Source organism: Malaclemys terrapin, chromosome 9 (genome assembly GCF_027887155.1).
Source record: "Malaclemys terrapin pileata isolate rMalTer1 chromosome 9, rMalTer1.hap1, whole genome shotgun sequence".
Classification (NCBI taxonomy): Eukaryota; Metazoa; Chordata; order Testudines; family Emydidae; genus Malaclemys; species Malaclemys terrapin.
In genome coordinates this window covers 568949-590557 of record NC_071513.1, presented here as the reverse complement: position 1 = coordinate 590557, position 21609 = coordinate 568949, and the positions used below count along the sequence as shown (strand labels likewise).

At 48.4% G+C, this 21609-nt stretch overlaps 1 protein-coding gene across 3 annotated transcripts in view; it reads left to right on the top strand.

Annotated features, from left to right (window-relative positions):
* Positions 1–21609, top strand: part of NLGN3 (neuroligin 3) — an 87267-nt gene that overhangs the window by 10742 nt on the left and 54916 nt on the right. The window lies entirely within an intron of this gene.

Genomic DNA, 21609 nt, shown 5'->3' with positions numbered 1-21609 from the left:
GGTGTGAGGGGTGCTGGGCGTGAAGCCTGCACTGTGCGCGCCAAGGACCTGTAGGGAAGCTGGGCGGGCAGCTAGTCTCTCTTCCTTCCACTGGGCGGGTTCTGTTCCTCTCCCATCCCTGTGCATTTCAGAGCAGGTTTGTCAGCTGGAGGAGACTTGAGTGGTGTCTCAAAGGTAAGAACTCCCCAGGTGGAGGGCAGGCTCCTGCTCCTGCTGGGGGCTTTTGTGGCATGGTGTCCCCCTTTCCCCAGGCCCCAGCTGGGCAGAGCGGGTTGAGTGCTCACACCCTGGTGCTCTGGGGGGTTGGGAGTGGGAGATGTCCCTGGTCGGGGTTCTCCCACAGGCCTCAGCTGCAGGTTGCAGCATTTCTGCTTCTGCCTCTCCACAATGCACGGTGTGGGCTTTGCCTGCATCAGGAACCCACTGTTTGGGGGTGATGATATTGTGGGGCAGGCAGGAAGTGCTTTCTCTAATGCCCTGGTGTCTTGCGCCGCTGCCCTGCTGCTGAGGCTGACCCCTCCCAGTGGCAAGAGAGGCTCATAGATGAGTACAGCAGCCTCCGTTTGACACATCCCAAAGAGAGCAGTTGCTTGTCTGAGCTCAGGTGGAGTCCATCAGGGCACTGAGCATCCTCTGTTGTCAACAGGTGCCTGTCTGAGTGCAGGAGGAAGGCTGGGGAGAGACCTGGGCTAGGGCAGGTCTTATGGCTCCTTGGCAGCAATTTGGTGCTCTCTGGGCAGGAGCTGATGGACTGGCTCTGTCTCTCCAGGATTTGAGTATTGGGAAATGTGTTTTATTGCAGCCAAACGAAAGGCTGTACAACTAGCAGCAAAGAATGTAGGTCATGCTTTTGGGATGTGGTCTGTGTCTTGGAACGCAGCAGCTCTGCAAAGGATAAAGGTTGTGGTAGATAACCAGTGAAATATGAGCTCCTGCCAGGGTGTAGCGGGTGAACACCATGCTGGGATGAATAAGAGAAGAGCTTTAAGCAGGAGTAGGAATGTGAAATTCCCTCTGTATACAGTATTAGTGAGATCACTGCTAGCTATCGTGTCTGGGACTTTAAAATCTTCCTTATAGCAAGAGACTAGGGAAGCTCAATCTATTTAGTTCACCCCAGAGAAGGTTAAGGGGTTATTTGACCTTGGTCCGCCCCATGGCTGTGGGTTTAGTTTAGCGTGCAAGTAGTGCTGGTGGCCCCACTGGCCTTAAACTTAGACTCTCATCCCACTGTGGACGATAACAAATGCTCAAGGGGTCAAGGACAGAGTGACTGATTCTGTGGCCAGGTGGGCAGGCCACTCAGCTGTGATGTGCAAGATCAAGTTCCAGTCACTGTTCCTTTGATTAATTATTTTATACAAAATGGAGGAGTTTCAACAGGAAAGATTGAGAGCCCTACACCAGAATAGTTCAAAACCAGAGGCTAGAACACACTCCTGCAATAAGGACCCCCCCCCAAGTTAGCCCCTCCCCCCATTGGCAGGAGGCGTGCCCCCCGTGGCCAGTGGAGCTCTGGCCCACCTGCCCCAAGCTGTCACTGGATGGAGCTGAGTCTCCACTGGCTTCAGGGGAGAGGGGGAGGGAGGCAAGGTCTCAGGGCAGATCATGGGCGGGGCCATAGTCTGGGTTAGGGGAGGTTTAGTCTGCCCTGGCTTTTGATACCCACGCCTCAGGCAGAGGGGAATTGAACTGGGGTCTCCAGAATCCCCGATGAGCGTTCTAACTATGTGGCTAGCAGTCATAAAGGAGGCCAACTCCTCACAGATTCCAAGCCAGAAGGAACCATTGTGATCATCTCATGTGACCTCCTGCACACCACAGGCCATGGAGCTGCCCCAAATAGCGCCACCTCCTCCCCTCCCTGTCTCCCGACATTTTGTGAGTGTAGTTCTTCGCTTTTCTGAAAATGTCTGAAATTGAAACTAAAAATTTTGGGTTGAAACATTTTGTTTTGACATTTCCACAATGTTTTGCTTTTTTTCAGTTCAATTGAAACTATTCAGTGACTCGGCATGGATTTGTGAATAGTTCTGGGTCAGCAAAAACTGCATTTTTCAGCGAATAAATGATTTGCTGGAAAATATCCCCTGGCTATAGTTCTGGGCTAGCTGCAGGAATTCTTGCGTGAGGGTCTCTGGACAGTGTTACGTAGGGCTCAGATGAGGTGGTCTTTCTGTCCTCGTGAAATGTGTGAAACGTGGCTGAGGCACTCTGCCAGTGGGGCATTGTCTAGACATGGAGCTGCTGTCGCCACAAGGGGGCAGAAAGCCAGAACACTGAGCAGTGCGGGGGACCTGATGGTTTTGGCCTGGCACATGGAAGCTCATGTTTATCCTTCTCTAGGTCTTGGCTTTTCCTGTGGCAGCCCAGAGGAGGTACTGAACATTGCCCTCTTTGTGTCAGCTCCGTTGTGATGGGCATGGGGAAGCTGGCCTCTGAGCTGCCTTCTGTCTGGTAGATCACTGGCAGGGGATGCATAGGGGCAGCATTAGATAAAGCAGTCCTGTGCGGGGAGCTTAGAAACGTGCCAAAGGGATTCCACCGACAGCCCCAACTGGAACCCTGACAGTGATGCAGCAGCCCAGCCATAGGACACGAGGACAGGCCATGCTTCCTGTTTGACTCTGAAAAAGACAGGCTGTTTCATATACTGTGAGCCAGTGAAGCAGGGTGCTTGGCACAGGAAAATGGAGCAGAGCTGCCATTCAGTGTTGGGATGACGAGAGCCTGGTGTGTGACAGGCCTGAGAGCCAGGGGGATAATGTATCGGCAGTACAGAGTCGCCATCAGTCTGTCTTCACCCCAGCCAGTTAGCTGTGGGTCTGCAGTATGAACCTGCTGCAATCCTTGTACACCCTTAGCCACGCAGATGCAGCACTGTCCCTCACTCGCGGTGGTGTGGAGCTGGCCTGGATGTGGTGCTAAGGTCTCCTTTCTTTGTGCAGTTAGGGAGGTGCCAATGATGACTGCACAGCTGGGATTGCACCAGGAGTTTCCTTTCAATGGGTCCTTTGCAATCTTCTGTTTTGGAACGATCAATTTGAGCCTGGTTGAATATCGCTAAGTTCTTTGGGTTGAGAAGTTCTGTAGTTGTTAAATGAGTGTTGCAATATGCCACATTTCAGAGGGGTTGTCTTCTCTTTGTTTGGAGCCCTTTCCGTTAAAAACCACGGCATGTGGCCGCCTCTGAGCCTGCCCGCCACAAGAAGTTCATCTTATCCAGTGAGTTTTAAAAAACACCACCACACTTATCTCTGTGGCAATGGCAGAAGTTTAATATACCTGAACAAACTGATTAACCTTGTAAAGTGATGACGGACCAAGTTACAATCTTAACTCTACCCCTTTCAGAATGACATGGAGAAATGCTGTGCAAGTGTCATGTTATTGGTGTGAAGAGTTTGTTTTGGCTTTTTTGATGAGTTCTGCATTCATATAACTAACTGCCCATATGGTCAGGTTTGTGCTCAGTGGTATTGTTTGTAAGTGACGATCAGTAGCATATGCTCCCCTCTGTGACCTCCATCTACCTTGCAGGAACAGTGGTACACGCCTCTATTGGGGCACCTTTGCATGCGGGTAGGTCTGTCAGTTGTGACATGGGGGGATGTGGTTGGCCCTGCGGGGGGGCAGACGGTCACTAGCAGTGCAGGGGGGGCGGAGGAGTGCATGCGTACATTGTGGGGTGGGGGAGTCCACACACATTGGCTGGGGGAGGTGTTGGTTACTAGCTAGGATGCGCATATGTCCCATTTTGGCCGGGACAGTCCCTTTCTTAAGCCCTGTCCTGGCCATCCCAACTTTTTTGGCAGAAGAGGGCATTTGTCCCATTTGCTCTTGCCAACTGGGCAAATGCCCACTTTTGTCAAAAAAACGGGGTGCAGTGTAGAGGAACGGTGTGGACTGGGAGTGGCGGCATGGTTTGAGCAACCAGCGACAGCCTAGAGTGGAGAGCCGGCAGGGTACAGGCGAGTGACTGGGGCCAGCCCTGCGGGGGGGTGGGGAGAGAGGAGGTTGGAGGGAGGGGCTTGGGTCAGCCCTGGGCACTGTCTTGTTTTCCCTTTGGGAAATAAGGTCAGCCTATTACTAGCTGTGTGGGGGATGGTGCTGGTCAGCAGTGGCATGGGAGGCATGTGTGTTGGCTGTGACGGAGGCTGTCACTAGCGGTGAGGGTGATGGGGGGCCACACTGATCTCTGGTGTGTATAGAATCATAGAATTATAGGACTGGAAGGGACCTTGAGAGTCCCCTGCACTCATGGCAGGACTAGTATCTAGATCATTCCTGACAGGTGTTTTCTAACTGCTCTTAAAAATCTCAAATGATGATGTGAATGAGATTCCACAACCTCCCTAGGCAATTTATTCCAGTGCTTAACCACTCTGACAGTTAGGCATGGGTTTGTATTGTTTGGATCCAGCGTGTGGTGCTTTGATTGGCTTTGTGGTGGGCAGAATTGAGGTTGTCTGCGTTTGAGCGTGGTGGGCAGAATTGAGGTTGTCTGCGTTTGAGCGTGGTGACTGCTTGGGAAGGATTGGTTTTCCACAGTGTGTTTGTGCGAGTCTGTACTGTGTATGTGTATGGCACGTGCTAGGTCTGTGGCTTTGAGTTTCCCATTCTAGTCCCTTAGCAACCATAACTGACTTTCACACTGTGTGTTTGAATAGCTCTGGGGTTTACAAAGCCTTGCGTTTCACACTCCAGATGTTGTAGAGCAAGTACACTAAACATCACTGCAGTGCACTAAATATACGGGGAAAAGATACTCGGTCAGCTCTCTCCCACACTCATCCAATGGGCTACACGCACTAGTGGACGCACCACAGATCAACTCTCATGATAGCAGCCAACCGACCGCCTGCTCATGTTCCCACAGGTTAGTAAATCACTCTCCAAGTAGTTCTGGGCACCCTAGAGGAGTCTCAGCCCAAGACCTATGAATCCAACCCCACTCCTCCTAGCCATTCCTGATAAGAACAACCAACGCCTTATTCAGAGAAGAACTCTTCCTTCCTCCCTCAAACACGCAACAGTCTGACCAATCCTAAAGAAACCCACCCTGGATACTTCCACCCTAGCCAACTACCACTCGGGGACATATCTCCAATTCCTGAGCAAGCTAATTTTGATGCTAACCAAAGGCCAACTATATGCTTATCTAATTGAAGCCAATGCCATGTCTAGGATACTATCAGGATTCAGGCCAGGACTAGGAACTGAAACTGCTCTAGTGGCACTAATAGATGATCTCCCCCTGTCACTGGATACAGGGAAGACATTCAGTCTCATCCTCCTGGACTTCTCCACAGTGTTGGACACTGTTGACAGTGAGGTTCTTCTGTCTCACTTGAGAGAGATGGCAGGGTTCCACAATTCACTAAAACTGTTTAAATCCTTTCTGGAGAGATACACACAAAAACATAACTGCCAGACTGGGTCAGACCAATGGTCGATCTAGCCCAGTATCCTGTCTCTGACAGTGGCCAGTGCCAGATACTTCAGAGGGAATGAACAGAACAGGGCAGTTATCACGTTGTCCAAAGCCACCTTCTGGCAGTCAGAGGCTTAGGGACACCCAGATCATGGGGTTGCATCCCTGACTATCTTGGCTAATATCTAATGATCAACCTGTCTCCATGAGCTTATCTAATTATTTTTAACCCAGTTATAGTTTTGGCCTTCACAACATCCCCAGCAACAAATTCCATACATTGACTGTGCATTGTGTGAAGAAGTACTTCCTTTGTTTGTTTTAAACCTGCTGCCTATTAATTTGGTTCAGTGACCCCCTGGTTCTTGGGTTATGTAAAGGGGTAAATAACACTTTCTTATTCACTTTCTCCACACCAGTCATGATTTTATTGTCCTCTATCATATCCCCCCTTGATCGTCTCCTTTCCAAGCTGAACAGTCCTAGTCTTTTAATCTGCCCTCAAATGGAAGCTGTCTTTATATCTATCCCTTTCCTAATGATTCCTAACATCCTGTTAGCTTTTTTGGCTGTCGCCGCACATTGAGCGGATGTTTTCAGAGAATTATCCACAATGACTCCAAGTTCTTTTTGTTGTCTAGCTAATTTAGACACCATCATTTTGTATGTATAGTTGGGATTACATTTTCCAATGTGCAATACTTTGCATTTATGAACATTGAATTTCACCTGCCATTTTGTTGCCTTTGTAACTCTTCACAGTCAGCTTTGTACTTAACTATCCTGAGTAATTTTATATCATCTGCAAACTTTGCCACCTCACTGTTTACCCCTTTTTCTAGATCATTGATGAATATGTTGAATAGCACTGGTCCCAGTACAGACCCCTGGGGGAGACCGTTACTTACCCCTCTCCATTCTGAAAACTGACCATTTAGTTCTACTCTTAGTTTCCTGTCTTTTAACCAGTTACTGATTCATGGGAGGATCTTCCCTCTTATCCCATGACAGCTTACTTCGCTTAAGAGCGGGACCTTGTCAATGGCTTTCTGAAAATCCAAGTACACTATATGCACTGCATCACCCTTGTCTACATGCTTATTGACCCCCTCAAAGAATGGTAATAGATTGGTGAAGTATAATTTCCCTTTATAAAAGCTGAGTTGACTCTTCCCCAACATATCGTGTTCATCTACGTGTCTGAGAATTCTGTTCCTTGCTATAGTTTCAACCACTTTGCCTGGTACTGAAGTCAGGCTTATCGGCCTGTAATTGCCAGGATCGCCTCTGGAGCCTTTTTTAAAAATTGGCTTCACATTTGCTATCCACCAATCATCTGGTACAGAAGCTGATTTAAATGATAGGTTGCATACCACAGTTAGTAGTTCTGCAATTTCATATTTGAGTCCCTTCAGAACTCTTGAGTGAATACTGTCTAGTTCTGGTGACTTATGACTGTTTAATTTATCAAGTTGTTCCAAAATCCCCTTTATTGACACCTCAATCTGGGTCAGTTCCTCAGATTTATCACTGAAAAAAGAATGGCTCAAGCGTGGGAATCTCCCTCTCATCCTCTGCAGTGAAGATTGATGCGTGGGGGAGGGGAAGGAGGATAGCTCAGTGGTTTGAGCATTGGCCTGCTAAACCCAGGGTTGTGAGTTCAATCCTTGAGGGGGCCACTTAGGGGTCTGGGGCAAAATCAGTACTTGGTCCTGCTAGTGAAGGCAGGGGGCTGGACCTTCAGGGTCCCTTCCAGTTCTATGAGATATAGGTATATCACCATATATTTTTATTATTTAAAGAATTCATTTATCCTCTCTGCAATGGCCTTGTCTTTCTTGAGTACTCCTTTAGCACCTCGATTGTCCAGTGCCTCACTGATCGTTTGGCAGGCTTCTTGCTTCTGATGTCCTTACAAAAAGTAACAGCATTTTTTTTCTTTTGCTAGTTGCTCTTCAAATTCTTTTTTGGCCTGCTACTTAACTCTGTCAAGTCAAGTGTCAATGCTCCTTTCTATATTCCTCAGTTTCCCATCACTGCTTCCCCAGCAAGAAGTGATGGGAAACTGCATTTCCACGATTGGACCACTGGGTGAGAGAGAATGAACCACATGTGACAGGAGTTAGTCATGTCACTTTGAAGAGCCACAACAATGATTTGAAGGCTGCAGAAAATGTCTGACTTTGAGAGACTTAAAGAAGTCAATCAAAACAAAGATCAAATGGTGACTTATATGCTATGATCAAGGACCTTCTCAGGGACAAAATACCAGGTACTAGAAGGCTCTTTAAACAAGCAGAGAAAGACATAGCAAGAACTGAATAGCTGGACACTGAAGCCAGACAAATTCAAATTAGAAATAGGACACAAATGTCAATCTGTGAGGTGATTATCCTCTGGAACAAACTCCCAAGGGAAATGATTGATTCTGCTTATCTTGGTGTTTCAGATCAGACCAGATGCCTTTTTGGAAGTTATGCTTTAGCCAAACACAAGTTATTGGCTCAGTGCAGGAGGGACTGGCTGAAATTCTCTGGTCTGTGATATGCAGGAGCTCAGCTGGGGGGTCCCTGCTGGCCTTTAAAAATAATCTCTGAATCCTAATATACTGGTGGAAGGTTCTTGGACACTGTGGTGACATGGCAGGGTAAGTACCTCTCTGGTGAGGAATAGAATGTGCTGTCAGCTTGGCGGAGCGGTTGATATATGATTTGGGGGAGCTAATCTTAAAAGGGTGAATTGTCAAGTCTGTGCTGAAAGCTCCTCTGGCTGTCTGGGTTTTTAGCAAGGCAGCATGTCTAGGGGTTACAGCAGGGCTCCAGGAGGCAGGAGACTGGGTTCTGCTCCCAGATGTTTCACTGCTCCCTCTGTCCTTAAACGGGGCAGGTAAGGTCAGTGCCTTGGCTTCCCCATCTGTAAGATCGGGGTCGATGCTTCCAGCTCACTGGAGGGCCTCTTGGCCTATATGTGCACATGACCGTGACATGATTTATTTTTAGGGTCACCTGTAAAATGCAGTAATGGTCAGAAAAGTGACCTTTGTACTCAGCACATCCATCCCGTGCATCCAAGTGTTTGCCTCACTCATGGGACATCTCCAGCCCTCGCACCTCTCCCACCGGGCAGCTTCAGTCGCTTTGCAGACCATGAATGCTCTTTAGAGGGAGAAGATGGCTGCTCTGATATCAAGGGGGCCGGCTGACTGCCTCTACCTGACTACCAAATACTTGTTTGCCCGGGTGGCTTCCCTGCATCGGGAGGCCTGGATCTCTCTGCTAAGAGCAACAGTTTCTCCCGCATCTCTCCTTTGCTCCCAGATATCTGGCAGTTTGCTCCAGAGCATGCCTTTCCCTCTGCCCTTACTGTGCTTGGGAGGTGGATCTCTACTTCCACAGAGACAAACAAGGGGGCTGCTCCGTGCTCACTGGACACGCCTGGCTGGTGCTGAAGGGACAGCTCCCACCTGAGCTGATGCATCCTATTTGCTGTGCAGATACGGTACCACAGACTAAGAGAGCCCGTCCAGTCACTCAGGATGGTTAGCCCTGCACTGGTTTGGGACTCCGGGGAAGGATAAACTGGCTAACAAACCCCAACCTGTATGGACTGACTGGCAGCATCGGGGGGAAGAGGGACTGGTGTCCTGCAGCTTGGACTCTCCTGCTCAGGGACACGCTTCCCAGGAAGCTGCATGAGGAATGGTCTGGGGAAAGCTGTTCAGTCTCTAAGTAATTTCAAACAACCAGAAGCCCCTATCCGCGACATGTACCTAACCCATGGAACTCCCAGCTGCTGGGTGCCCTTGAATCGGGTGCTGCAGCTGAGTTAAAAGGGGCTGGTTCATTTTATGTCCATTAATGTTTTCAGGTAGGTGCTGTGATTGGGTTAATCAAGTCTCCTGCTCCAGGACTGTTCTTCCTGTGCGCAGGAGTAGGGAGGGGCTGGAGGGGCTGGCTCAGTGGCAGAGTTGTGGGGGGTGAGTTTGCTTCTTGGCAGTGCTGGTTGGTCTGTCAGGGGTTTTGCAGACACAGGGCAGAATGAGAAGCACTCTGAGGTATCAGCCCCAGGGTCTGAGTGTGCAGTGGGCCAGGACCATCTCGCTCAGGAGTGAACACAGCAGACTTTCTTCCAGCCACAGCTGGTGAGGAGCCTGGACTACCAGGCAGCATGAGTGGCGTGGAGCTGTGAGTACAGCTCCTGTGGCAAGGAGGTTAGGTGAGGGCTCCTTATCCTCGAATATTTTTAGTGCCTACCCCAAGGTGTGTTGGGATCAAACAGGCAATTCTTTGTATTTAACAGCCGGGTCTGGGTGCTCTGCCTCTGGAGCTCTCTCCCGCCGGCAGAGCCGATTGGCTGGCCTGGGGCTGATGGATGAATGGCCATGCAGAGTGGCTGTTCATCTCCAGGGATTCACTTGCCGTTTAGATGGTGATTCTCATTAACCTCTGCCCCTGCTGAGAGTCATTTACAAATCAAACTCCAACAGGCAGTGAGGCGAGGGAGGGGCTGCTGCCTCTTCACGAGGAAGTCGGGGGAGGCAGGAAGCTGCAGAGTGTGAGATAATCCAGAATGTGGCATTAAATGGTCTATTTCTAAGTAACTGCCTGTCAGGCATTCCGAATCCCAGCCTGGAGACAGACTTCCCTGCAGTGTAGCTGCTGCCGTGCTGGGGGCGGGAGTGGGGTTTGCTCTTGGCACCACCTCTCGCTGTGATGCAGTGGCAGCTGTTAGGTATGTGCCAGCATCAAATGCGACAAGGACAGAGTTCTAGATGCTGTCAGGAAGTGTTGCAAGGTTTGCTGTGAGGAATGGTTCATCTGTGCTGTAACCCAGCCTAAGGGGCACCGGCCCAGCCTGCTTTGAAGTGAACTGATGGGCAGAGTAGGATGCAGTCTGACACAGGCTCCTTGGCAAAGGGTCCCCTCTTCTTTGCAAGCATCTCTCCCCTCAGACCTCACACACACACTACACCAAAGACATGTCTTACAGGATATTTATCCATAAAGAGAAACATAGAATATCTACAGAAAGATCCTGACTTGTCATTCTCACTGGGACTTGTATGCAGGGGTAATACTTAAGGAATAGCGTATTTACATTGGAAGTGTGCTTTATGGACTTTGAGTAAAAGTTAGTCACCAGAAGACAATATGGCTACGTCTACACTGCACACCTTATATTGGCTCAGGTGTGCCACTACAGCAGTGCCACTGTTAGGTACGCAGTGCAGCCGCTCTTTGTCAGCAAGAGAGCACTTTTCTGCTGATAAACTAAAACCATCCCCAATGAAGGGCGGGAGCTTTGTCCCACCGACAAAGCGCTGTCCACATTGGCACTTTTTGCGTGTAGGTTTTTTTCCACACCCTTGACCAACAAGTTTTACCGAGGAAAGTGCACTGTAGAAATAGCCTGTGCCTCAGTGATGATGGCCCATTCAAGCAGAGGGGAATTACCACCCCACCCTGGCTAGCCATTTATGGGGTGTCTGGCTTACTTGCCTAGCCTTTCTCTGTCCCAAGACTATCAATGGAAAACCATCAGAGATAACCGCAAGGAATCAAAACAACCTGGAGATGAAAAAGAAACATGACAACAGAGGTTTGCCCTGTCTCAGAATAGAGACAAAAGACTGTTTCAGTATAACACAGAGTGGGGAGAGGCGCTCTGTATGCATTTACTGAAGAAACATCTTGTGGAGCGAGGGATGTTTTGGGTGTGGAAGTTTGGGTCCTGGTTCCTGTGAAGCTAACCATGTCTGCAACAGACCAAACTTGGGGAGGAGACTGATTTGTCACAGAATTATAGAAATGTAGGGCTAGAAAGAAACTTGAAAAGTCCTCTGACTCAAAGCCATGTAACCCAGAGCATGCCTGTTTGTCTAACCTGTCCTTAAAAACTCCAGTGACAGGGATTCCACAGCCTCCCTTGGAAACCTGTTCCAGAGCTTAACTACCCCGAGAGTTAGAAAGATTTTCCTAATATCTAACCTCAATCTCCCTTGCTAAAGGTTAAGCCCAATACTTCTTGTCCCGCCTTCAGTGAACATGGTGAACAATTGATCACCATTTTCTTTGACAGCCCTTAACATATTTGAAGACCATTATCAGGTCCCCACTCAGTCATCTTTTCTCAAGACTAAACATGCCCAGTTTGATTAACCTTTCCTCATAGGTCAGGTTTTCTAAACTTTTATCTTGTTGTTCCTTTCCTCTGGACTCTTTCCATTTTATCCACATGTTTCTTAAAATGTGGCACCCAGAATTGGACAAGTACTCCAGCTGAGGCCTCACCAGTGCTGAGTAGAGCAGGACAATCGCCTCCTGGGTCTTATGTGCAACACTCCTATTAATACGCCCCAGCGTGATATTAGCCTTTTTCGCAACTGCTTAATATTGTAGACCTACATTCAATTTGTGCTCAGCTATGACCCCCAGATCCTTTTCAGTAGTACTGTCACTTACCCAGTGTTAGACCCCATTTTGCATTTGCACATTTGATTTTTCCTCCCTAAGTGTAGTACTTTGTACTTTTCTTTATTGAATTTCATCTTGTTGAATTCAGACCAATTCTCTAATTTGTCATAGTCATTTTGAGTATTGATGCTGTCCTCCAAAGCATATTCTTCACTCCATTAACCAAGTCATAAAGGAAAATATTGAATAGTACCAGACCCAGGACTGACCCCTGCAAGACCACTCTGGATATGTCCTCCCAGTTTGGCAGTGAACCACTGATAGCTCTCTTTGAATAGTTATTAGCTAGGAAAGATAACTATTAGTAAGTGTAGGCCCTACTTTATGTTTTATGATTTTGTTTTGTACTGTAACCATTTGCTTCTACACTCACTCTTGTTTTTAGTTGAATCTATTCTTTCTTAAATAAACATTCTCTTGTTTTATTACAAGTGCTGTGTGTTATATGGATGGGGGATTGAAGGTAAACTGGGGTACACTGCTCCTTTGGGGGCAGAGGATGTCATGGGAATGATTCAAAGGGACTCGGAGATGGAGTTAATGTACAAGGTCAAGACAGGACTGGCATGATAGTGCTAGAGTGGCCAGAAAGCTGGTGGTGTCAGGGCCCTGATTTACAGCTACCATGGGCAAAGTTCCCTCTTGCTAAAGGCTGGACTCCACCTGAGCAGGGAGGGAAATAGACTTCTGGTATGGAGTTAGCACAACTGATCAAAAGAACTTTAAACTAGGAATTCAGGGGAGACACTTGGGAGATGCTCGTGTAATTGCCACACTTGATACTAATATTGAGTGGGAGGAAAATCAAGGAAGAGAGAATACAGCAATGGAGAAAGGAACAGCAGTGGGTAGGAGAATGGACATTAAGAGGAAAGATAGTGCCAGTGCCAATGAAGCTAGCAGGTAGGTGATACTGGCAGTAGAATGACTGTTGCTAATTGGGTGAGGAATCTGGGCCAATCCAAACAGAAACAACTAAGATGTTCGTACACCAGTGCACAGAACCTGGGTAACAAAGATGATCAGAGGAATGGAAAACCTACCTTATGATAGGAGACTCAAAGAGCTTGGCTTGTGTAGCCTAACCAAACAAAGGCTAAGGAGAGACATGATTGCTCTCTGTAAATACATCAGAGGGATAAATATAGGGAGGGGAGGGAGAAGAGTTATTTAAGTTAAGTGTCAATGTTGACACACGAACAAATTGATATAAACTGGCCATCAAGTTTAGGCTTGAAATTACACAAAGGTTTCATAGCATCAGAGGAGTGAAATTCTGGCCCTCCAAGGGAAGCAGTGGGGGCAAAAAAATAGTGGCATAAGTTTATAGAGGGGATGGTATGATGAGACGGCCTACAGTGGCATGTAGCTGATCTGCGACTGCCAGTAGCAAATATCTCCAATGACCGTTGATGGGACACTAGATGGGGATGGTGAGACAGGTTCCCCAGGATACAACCTGGAACTGGAGTACCACTGAGCCCTCTGTCTTGCCAACCTGGGCTCCCTCTCACACTGATGCTGTGACAAGCTACAAACCTCTCTAGCTACTGCACTTAATGCAGACATCCACCGGCAGGGACACACCCAGCTGCGTTCCATGAATGCTTTTGCCAGCCACTCATGAACCAGCAATACAGAAGCTCCAGCCAGTTCCCTACAGCTCCTCAGCCTAGGACCCCAGAGCTGTACCGTCTTGCCCTGGTCAGAAGCCTGACCTGGATAAGGGTATGTCTACACTAGCAAGTTTCTGCACCACAAGTTATACCACTTTTTAAAACATGCTGGAATTAAACCACTGTTGCGTGTCCACACTGGGCTCCTTGTGCTGCTGGAGCACATCCATATTAGCAGCTCTTGCAACGGCAAAGAGAGCAGTGCATTGTGAGTAGCTATCCCACTGTGCAACTGGCTGCAGGGTGCTTTGGGAAGGGTTTGCAATGCCTCATGGGGCAGGCACAGAGTCACATGATGCAGGTTTCCCAATCCCATCCTACTACATTGCCAGCTGCTTTTCAACTGAAGGGCGGGGGGAGTGTGTGTGTGGTGGGGGGAGAGACGGTGTGTTTGGGGGACAGAATGTGTGTCAGCATGCTGGCTTGTAAGTTCAGACTGTGGCAGGAAGCAGCCAGTCCCGGAGGAGGGGGAAACCCCGACATCAGTTCCTGCCTGGGGGTGTGCGCGCTCTCTCTCTCTCTCTCTCTGTTCAACAGCACGAGCATTGAAACGGTGCTTTGAAAGGGGAGGGTCGCATGTTTCCAGGGCAGCCGAGTTCAAAATAACGAGCAGAGTGGTCACTTGAGGCATTATGGGATAGCTCCAGAGGCAAATTACAGCCCAGAAAGCAATCAATTGTCTACACTGGGGTGAGCAAACTTTTTGGCCCAAGGGCCGCATCTGGATATGGAAATTGTATGGCAGACTGAGAATGCTCACAAAATTGGGTGTTAGGGTGCCGGGGGGGGCTCCAGCTGTGGGGGTACGGGCTCTGGGGTGGGACTGGGGATGTGGGGTTGGGGGTGCAGGAGGGTGCCGCAGTCTGGGACCGAGGGGTTCGGAGGGTGGGAGCTGGATCAGGGCTGGGGGAGGGGGTCAGAGGTGCAGGGTCCGGGCAGCGCTTACTTCAAGCAGCTCCCAGAAGCAGTGGTATGTCTCCCCTCTGGCTCCTACGTGGAGGTGCGGCCAGGCAGCTCTGCGCACTGCCTGCGCGGCCAATGGGAGCTGCAGGGGCAGGGCTTGGGGCGAGGGCAGCGTGCGGAGCCCCGTCTGCCCCTACACATAGGAGCCGGAGGGGGAACATGCTGCTGCTTCTGGGAGCCACGTGGAGTGAGGCAAACCCCGGACCCTGCTTCCCGACTGGAGCACCAGAGTGGGGCAAGCCCTGGACCCCGCTGCCTGGCGGGAATTCAAGGGCTGGATTAAAATGTCTGGGGGGCCAGATGCGGCCCCCGGGCCGTAGTTTGCACACCCCTGTCTACACTGACAATAGAGCGCTGGAGCCTCTGCGCAAATAGCCTCATGACTCTCGTCGAGGTGGTTTGTTTGCAGCACTCGCACTGAGGAGGTTCTGCGCACGAAGTGGCTTGGCAGTGTGTGCACATCTGCAGTTTGAGCGCAAAAAGCTGCTTTCCTGCACGCAGAAACTTGCCAGTGTAGAGAAGCCCTGAATTTATTACACAGTTCGCCCCTCCTTCAGTGTGGAGAGGACATGCACCAGCTCTGTTCCTGATCAGATTTCCCCAAGCACTTCAAGCAAAACCCACTGTTTTAGGTAAACTATAAAACAAATTTATTAACTACAGAAGGATAGATTTTCAGTGATTATAAGTAGTAAACATAGAGATCGAAGTTGGTTACCGAGGAAATAAAAAGTAAAATCACAATCTGAGTTCTGTAAACTAGACAGGATTTGAATCAAGCAGTATCTCATCCTGATGGTATTGTTCCTTCATACACAGGCTGGGATTCTCCTTCCCGGCATGGGACCACCTCCCCACTTCAGTATTTGTCCTTTAGACGTGTTTCCAGGTGTTGAGTTGTAGGGAGAGTGAGGCGGAGTGATGATATCACTTCCCCCTTTCATAGCTTTTTTCCAGCTTGCTGGAAAGATCTTTTGCTGTGAGCCAAAAAGTCTCCGTTGCAGGGTGGATTTGATGTAAATCACTAGTCAGGAAGACTCGATTTAATCCTGGTTTTCTACATAAAAGTGCATTCTTGTTGATTATCATCACTATACATTTATAAACAGTGATTTATTTTGAAAACTTTTCAGATGAGTTTTACAGCTATATCAGAAAATGAAGGCTTGTTTGGTTATTTCATTTACCAAAGGTAATTGAATCAGATATTTATGAAGTCATTGGCAGGTGAACTATCTCCAATTCAACAGGTTAATCATTAATATTTGGAGGATTTTCTTGCCAGGCTGTATTAGGAGGAGAACATCACCAGACAGACATTTAAATTGTTTTATTTAACTAAAACAACAACGTTAAGTATTCTGGATATTTTGCTTCAACAGCAAACTTACAATATTTTAACAAAACAAGCATATGTCCCTCGCTTCTCACATTTATCTCCAGACTTCTTCTCCTTGTTCAGATCTATTCCACCCCGAACAATCTCCTATTCATTGAACTTTTTGAAACTTTGCACTTTTAGAGAGAGGTAAGGGATTGACTCTGTGTACACAAATTTGCAGAGGGACAATAGAGTTGAGCTCTGTTATTTCTCACCTCATATTTATGTATTTATTTATTTAAAAACATTTTTGTTAACAAGCATATTACCTCTGGAAACACAAATCCACAGTTTGAGAATTGCAAAACTAAGCATCTCTGATGGTATATTCTAGGCTGAGCACTGAGTCCCAGTGGATAGATAGAAAGATTAACCTAAATATACAGCAGCCTGTGGAACCCCATAAGATTGGGACCATTCCATAATTGGAACTCATTTACAAAACTTTTCTTAAACGTTACATGAATATATTGTCTCATACTATAGAATTAGTATTTATAATCCATATTCCATGATGAGATATCTTTGAGCTACAATGTATCTTAATTAAAACTATCTTTAGGTAGGTTTTTTTCCCTCAAAAAGCATTTGATCAAAAAAATCTGATTTCCCCCCTTCTCCACTGTGTATGTGCTATCTCTGAGAGGTTTCCATTGTATACAGTTTCTTGGGCAATCCTTGTGAGTGTGTATTCCCTTTAGTGGGCCATCAACGCTGTCTGGTGTCTCCATTTTGTACCTGAAAGGCTTGTTGTGGGTGTTTCCAACTTTACAACTTTTCAGTAACACATACATAGCAAAACTTCATATCTTCCCATACAATGATAGCACATACAATCCAACAGGATATTAATATTCAACAGATGAAGACTTTTAAAATACCTTACAAGGAATACTTTGTACAAAACACATCATAATTATATCACCATGGTAAAGAGGGGGGTACCAGGGTGTTGCTCTGGGGCACAGTGTCACAGATGCCTCTGAGTTACTACAGAGAATTCTTTCCCAGATGTCTGGCTGTTGGGTCTTGGCCACATGCTCAGGGTCCAACTCTTTGCCGTATTTGGGGTCTGGAAGGAATTTTCCCTCAGGTCAGATTGGCAGAGACTCTGGGGAATTTAGGCCGCCTTCTGCAGCATGGGTCACTTGCAGGTTTAAATTAGAGTAAATGATGGATTCTCTGTAACTTAAAATCTTTAAAAATGATGTGAGGACGTCAGTAACTCAGCCAGAGGTTATGGGTCTATTACAGAGGTGGGTGGGTGAGATTCTGGGGCCTTCAATGTGCAGGAGGTCAGACTAGATGATCATGATTGTCCCTTCTGGCCTTAAAGTCTGTACCTGAGTTTAATGGTCCCCAACGAAATGTTACAAGCACAGGAAATCCAGAGTGAGGGTTACATTTAAAAGCAATCCAAACATGTTGAGGTATGGGAAAGCACAGCTTAGGCGCTCAAGCAACCTCAACTCTGCCCTGTAAGAGACATGAATATGTCTTTAAAAATCAATTTAATATAAGCTGGGACCACAAACCCAAAAATGCCTTCATAATAATTGCATTGTTATTGCATGGTGTCCCTACAAGACAGCATTAGGGTTGTTTGGATGCCTTGAATGTGCATTTCTGTATTAATATGTTTGGATGTCTTTTAAGTTTAACCCTAACTCAGAATTTCCTGGGTTTTGTAGTGATTGGTTTTGGGAAAATTACAATGTCCCTGTAACGTTTTTTTTTTTAACCCATAAATTACTGATACGTGCTCTCAACTTTAACAATTTAAAAAAACCAAGGAAATTCCAAGACACAAGAACCATGTTAATATGAAGCTAATGTCATGTTAAGATTAAGTTAATGTCGTACATGAGTGCGAAACAAGAAACCCAAATGGAATCCTACAATGTGATATTACTAATGATTTAAATATATGTAGTAGCAAACTTACTTTGGCTTTGCTTTAAATTTTAACTTCTAAGGGCAGATTCCTTGGTAACTCAGCAGCAAGCAGCCCCCAGAATGCATTGGAGAGTTATGCTGCATTTACAGGGTTTCACTTATCTGTGCTGCTCTGATGATGCAAAGTGCACTGGTAGATGTGGCCATGAACTTGAAATTGGGTCATTGGTTTAGAGGACTGTGTTAGTGAGACTACATGAGGGGCGTGTGGGGAGCCCAGTCCTCAAGTCAAATTTCTCTGTGCTTATGGGTTCCCCTGGCAGTGCTGTGTGGTGGAGCTGGGGCTGTGGTGCTCGGAATAGCCTTCGGAGCGTGATTCCCAAGCCAGCATATGGCCAAGAAACCGTTAAAGAGAACTGACATTTGGACCCAGTAATCCACAGTGAGAACTCTTGACATGGATTGAGTCGTCACTAAGGTTAAGATTTTGTCTTGGATATTTGTAGTAAAAGTCACAGACAGGTCCTGGGCAATAAAGAATTCACAGAAGCCCCCTGACCTGTCCTTGATTTTTACTAAAAATATCCATGATAAAATGGGAAGGGACTGGGCAGCTGTGGGGTGGCTGAGAGCTCTGGGCCCCCACCACCCGGAGGAGCTTGGAGTTCCAGGGTCCCCTGGCCCCCCATCAGGCCCCCCCACGGCAGCAGGGGGAGGCTGTTGGGATCCTCCTTCCCCCCCCCATGGTGGCAGGGGGGCTATTGGGGTCCCCCTGCTCCCCCCGCACTGGTGGCAGTGTGGAGCTGTTGGGATCCCCCTGCCCCTGCTGCAGGCGGCGGCCGGGAAGCTGCCGGGGTCCCTTTGCTCCCCCGCTGCTGGCAGGGAGCTGCAGGGATCACCCTGTCCTGCACAGCAGCCAGGAGCTGCCAGTTACCCCCCCTGCCATGGCGGCCAGGAGCTGCGGGGTATCCCCGCTGCCCATAGCAGCTGGGAGTTTGGGGACCCGCTGCCTCGGGCGGCGGGCATACCTCACAGCCCCCTGCCGCTGCAGGAGGCAGTGGGACCCTGCAGCTGCCGGTCACCAGGGCTGAAATCACAGAGGTCTTTGGAAGTCACGGATACCGTGACTTCCGCGATCTCCGTGACAAAATTGCAGACTTAGTCATTACAACCAATGGGACTGTTGCATGAAAATTAGCTGTAGAGGAAGCGTGGTGGTTGGCTTTTATCTCTGAAGTCACCAGGTATTAACCGTTGCTGTAGTCTATATAATCATAAAAGCTAAATACAATAATCATTAATAACTTGCCTTAATTACACTCTGTTTTACTGAAATACAATCTGTACACAAAACTTAAACTACTTGTAACTATATAGAAAGTTTGGCATGTGTGTATAATTTTGCCCTGCACTGACACCACAAAAAACAATTCGGATTAAGATGTGTAGTGTTTGAGGTCCCAAATTAGACTAAATTGATAGTTAAAGTGACTGCAGATATTTTGCATCTCCCCTGCCCTGAATAGTGTCACTGCAGGTCAGAGTTAAGGTTTTTGCTGAAGGAGAAACTTTTTTTTGAAGAATAACTGCGGGGAGGGGAGGAAGTGTACCATTAACCCTTAACAACAAAAATGTAGCCCAGGTACCAGATTTTGGAGAGTTTTAGCTATAGGGAAAATTAGGGTCTGTGACTGGGCAGAGTTAAGTTTGTTTGGGTTCCCCAACTCTGCGTTTCCAGCCTTTCATGCGTTTAGATTGTTTTTAAATTAACTGCGAATTTCCTAGATTTATAAAACTTGGTTTTGAGATATCAGCAATTTCCTAGTAATTTATTTTACCTTCCCTTTCTGATACATAGTCAGCCTTAACTTCATCTTAATGTAGCTTGTGCCAGGGAATCTGTTTGTATGTATTGCGCTCTGTTGGGTGGATGGGGTGGTTTCTGTGGTCCATTGGGTGCAGTGGGGAATCAGGAGTGCTGTATGGGCTTGGAGCAAGTGAGGTGGGGAGCATAAGTGTAGGTACAGCTTCTGGACTCAAGCGCACGGCGCGCATGCACATCCACGTATGGAATACAAATAGGGACCACACATCTTGAAGAACCCCCAGTTACAGTAACCCCTTCTTTCTAGGCCAAACGTCTCCTTTTATGGAGGTTCCGTGCTGATTTCTCAGCACATGCTGTGCCACCCTGGCTGTCTTGGAAAGGCCAGACACAGCGGGAGCCCATTCCTTAATGACCAGCAGTGAATTAGCTGCACATGTGTAGTGCAACTTTCGGATACCCTGTATGTATTTTTTCTCTCTGGGTTTTCCTTCTCTACAGAGGTGCTCTCTGGTCTGTGGAGTCCAGAAGAGAACCATTTCCAGCCAGCCTGCAAAAGGCTCTTATTTTATGCTCCAATAACTCCAAGACACCTCTGTGCCAGCCCTCCATGCTCTCTGGGGAGATTTGCCAGGGTGCTACAGAGGCACAAAGGAAAGGGCCCTGCCGCTACCCAGCCTGTGTTCCTGGGTAAGGGCAGTACTGCTCAGCCAGGTCCCTACTGCACCTGGCTCCCAGTGCGAGCCCTGCCAGGCCAGTGGTCCCCTGTGGGCAGGGGACTCGTCTGTGAAATTGCCATCAGAGGAGGGGGAGATGGGCTGGGCTGGGCTGCAGGCCACGCTGCTTTTATTCTCCTTCCCTGGCACTGTCTGATGGGGTCTTCGCAATGAGTCGGCAGCCTCCACTGCCTTCCTCTGGCACGTCCCTGCAGGAGGCAGCAACATTGAAGGAGAGGGAGGGGGGGGACCGCCAGTTACATAAGAAACAAATGCAGCAGGCAGAGTAGCTCCCAGACGGGGGGAGGGGAACGGCAGAGCATTGCAAATCCAAACAGCCTCCAGGAAGGGCTTCCTGTCGCAGGAGCTCTGCTTGCTGACACATCTGCAGGTCCCCATCTGAAGCAGCTTCCTGCCAGCTTCCCTTCCCTGGCAGGGACTATCCCCCGCTGGGGTTGGCAGGCAGGCACATGATGCCGGGGTTCCCTGCACAAGGGCCCTTGTAGTTTCTCCTTGCTTGACTGGCAACAAAAAAGTGTGAGCCTGTCACACTGACCTGGTTGCACTGAGACCGCTCAGCTGCTTCTCCGCTTTACTGCCTGATCCATAGCGCTGTCACTGGGGGCGGGGAGGGACCCCGGTGAGACCCTCCAGCCCAGGGGACTGGGAGCTGGGCTAGGACCCATCCAGCAGTGGGGAGGGAAGGAAGGGGGTCCGGTGTTGCTTGGAGTGTGGCTGGGGGGTGGGGATAGTAATGAAGGGGACAAATAGTGAGGTGAGGGGAAGACAACTGGGCTAGGTGACTGTGTTCTGGGAGACCCAGTACTAAAACAAAGCCCCAAGGCTGACAGTGAGACACCCTGGCAGGGGAGAGTGGATGCACAGTGACTGCGTTTATGCTCTGCCACAGAGCAGAGGACAGCTGTGGGTACCATTGCTTCCCTGGGGGCTCCTTCCATTTCCCACTCCCTGCATGCCCCACGGACAGTACCTGGAGGGGAGGGGAGGAGACACGAGTGGCGGGAGCAGCCCTCGCCCAACACATGAATGCCTCTCACTAAGACAGAGGGCTTTTGCGATTCATGGCTGCTATGTGAAACGGAGTGAGGAGAGGTCATTGGGCAGAGCTCCTGGGTGGGTTCTGTGGGAGAAGGGGGGCTGAGGGCATCCCCTCACAGTAGTATCTACATGTCTCATGATCTTTAATGCATTTATCCTCACACACCCCTCAGTGCATGGGTTGGG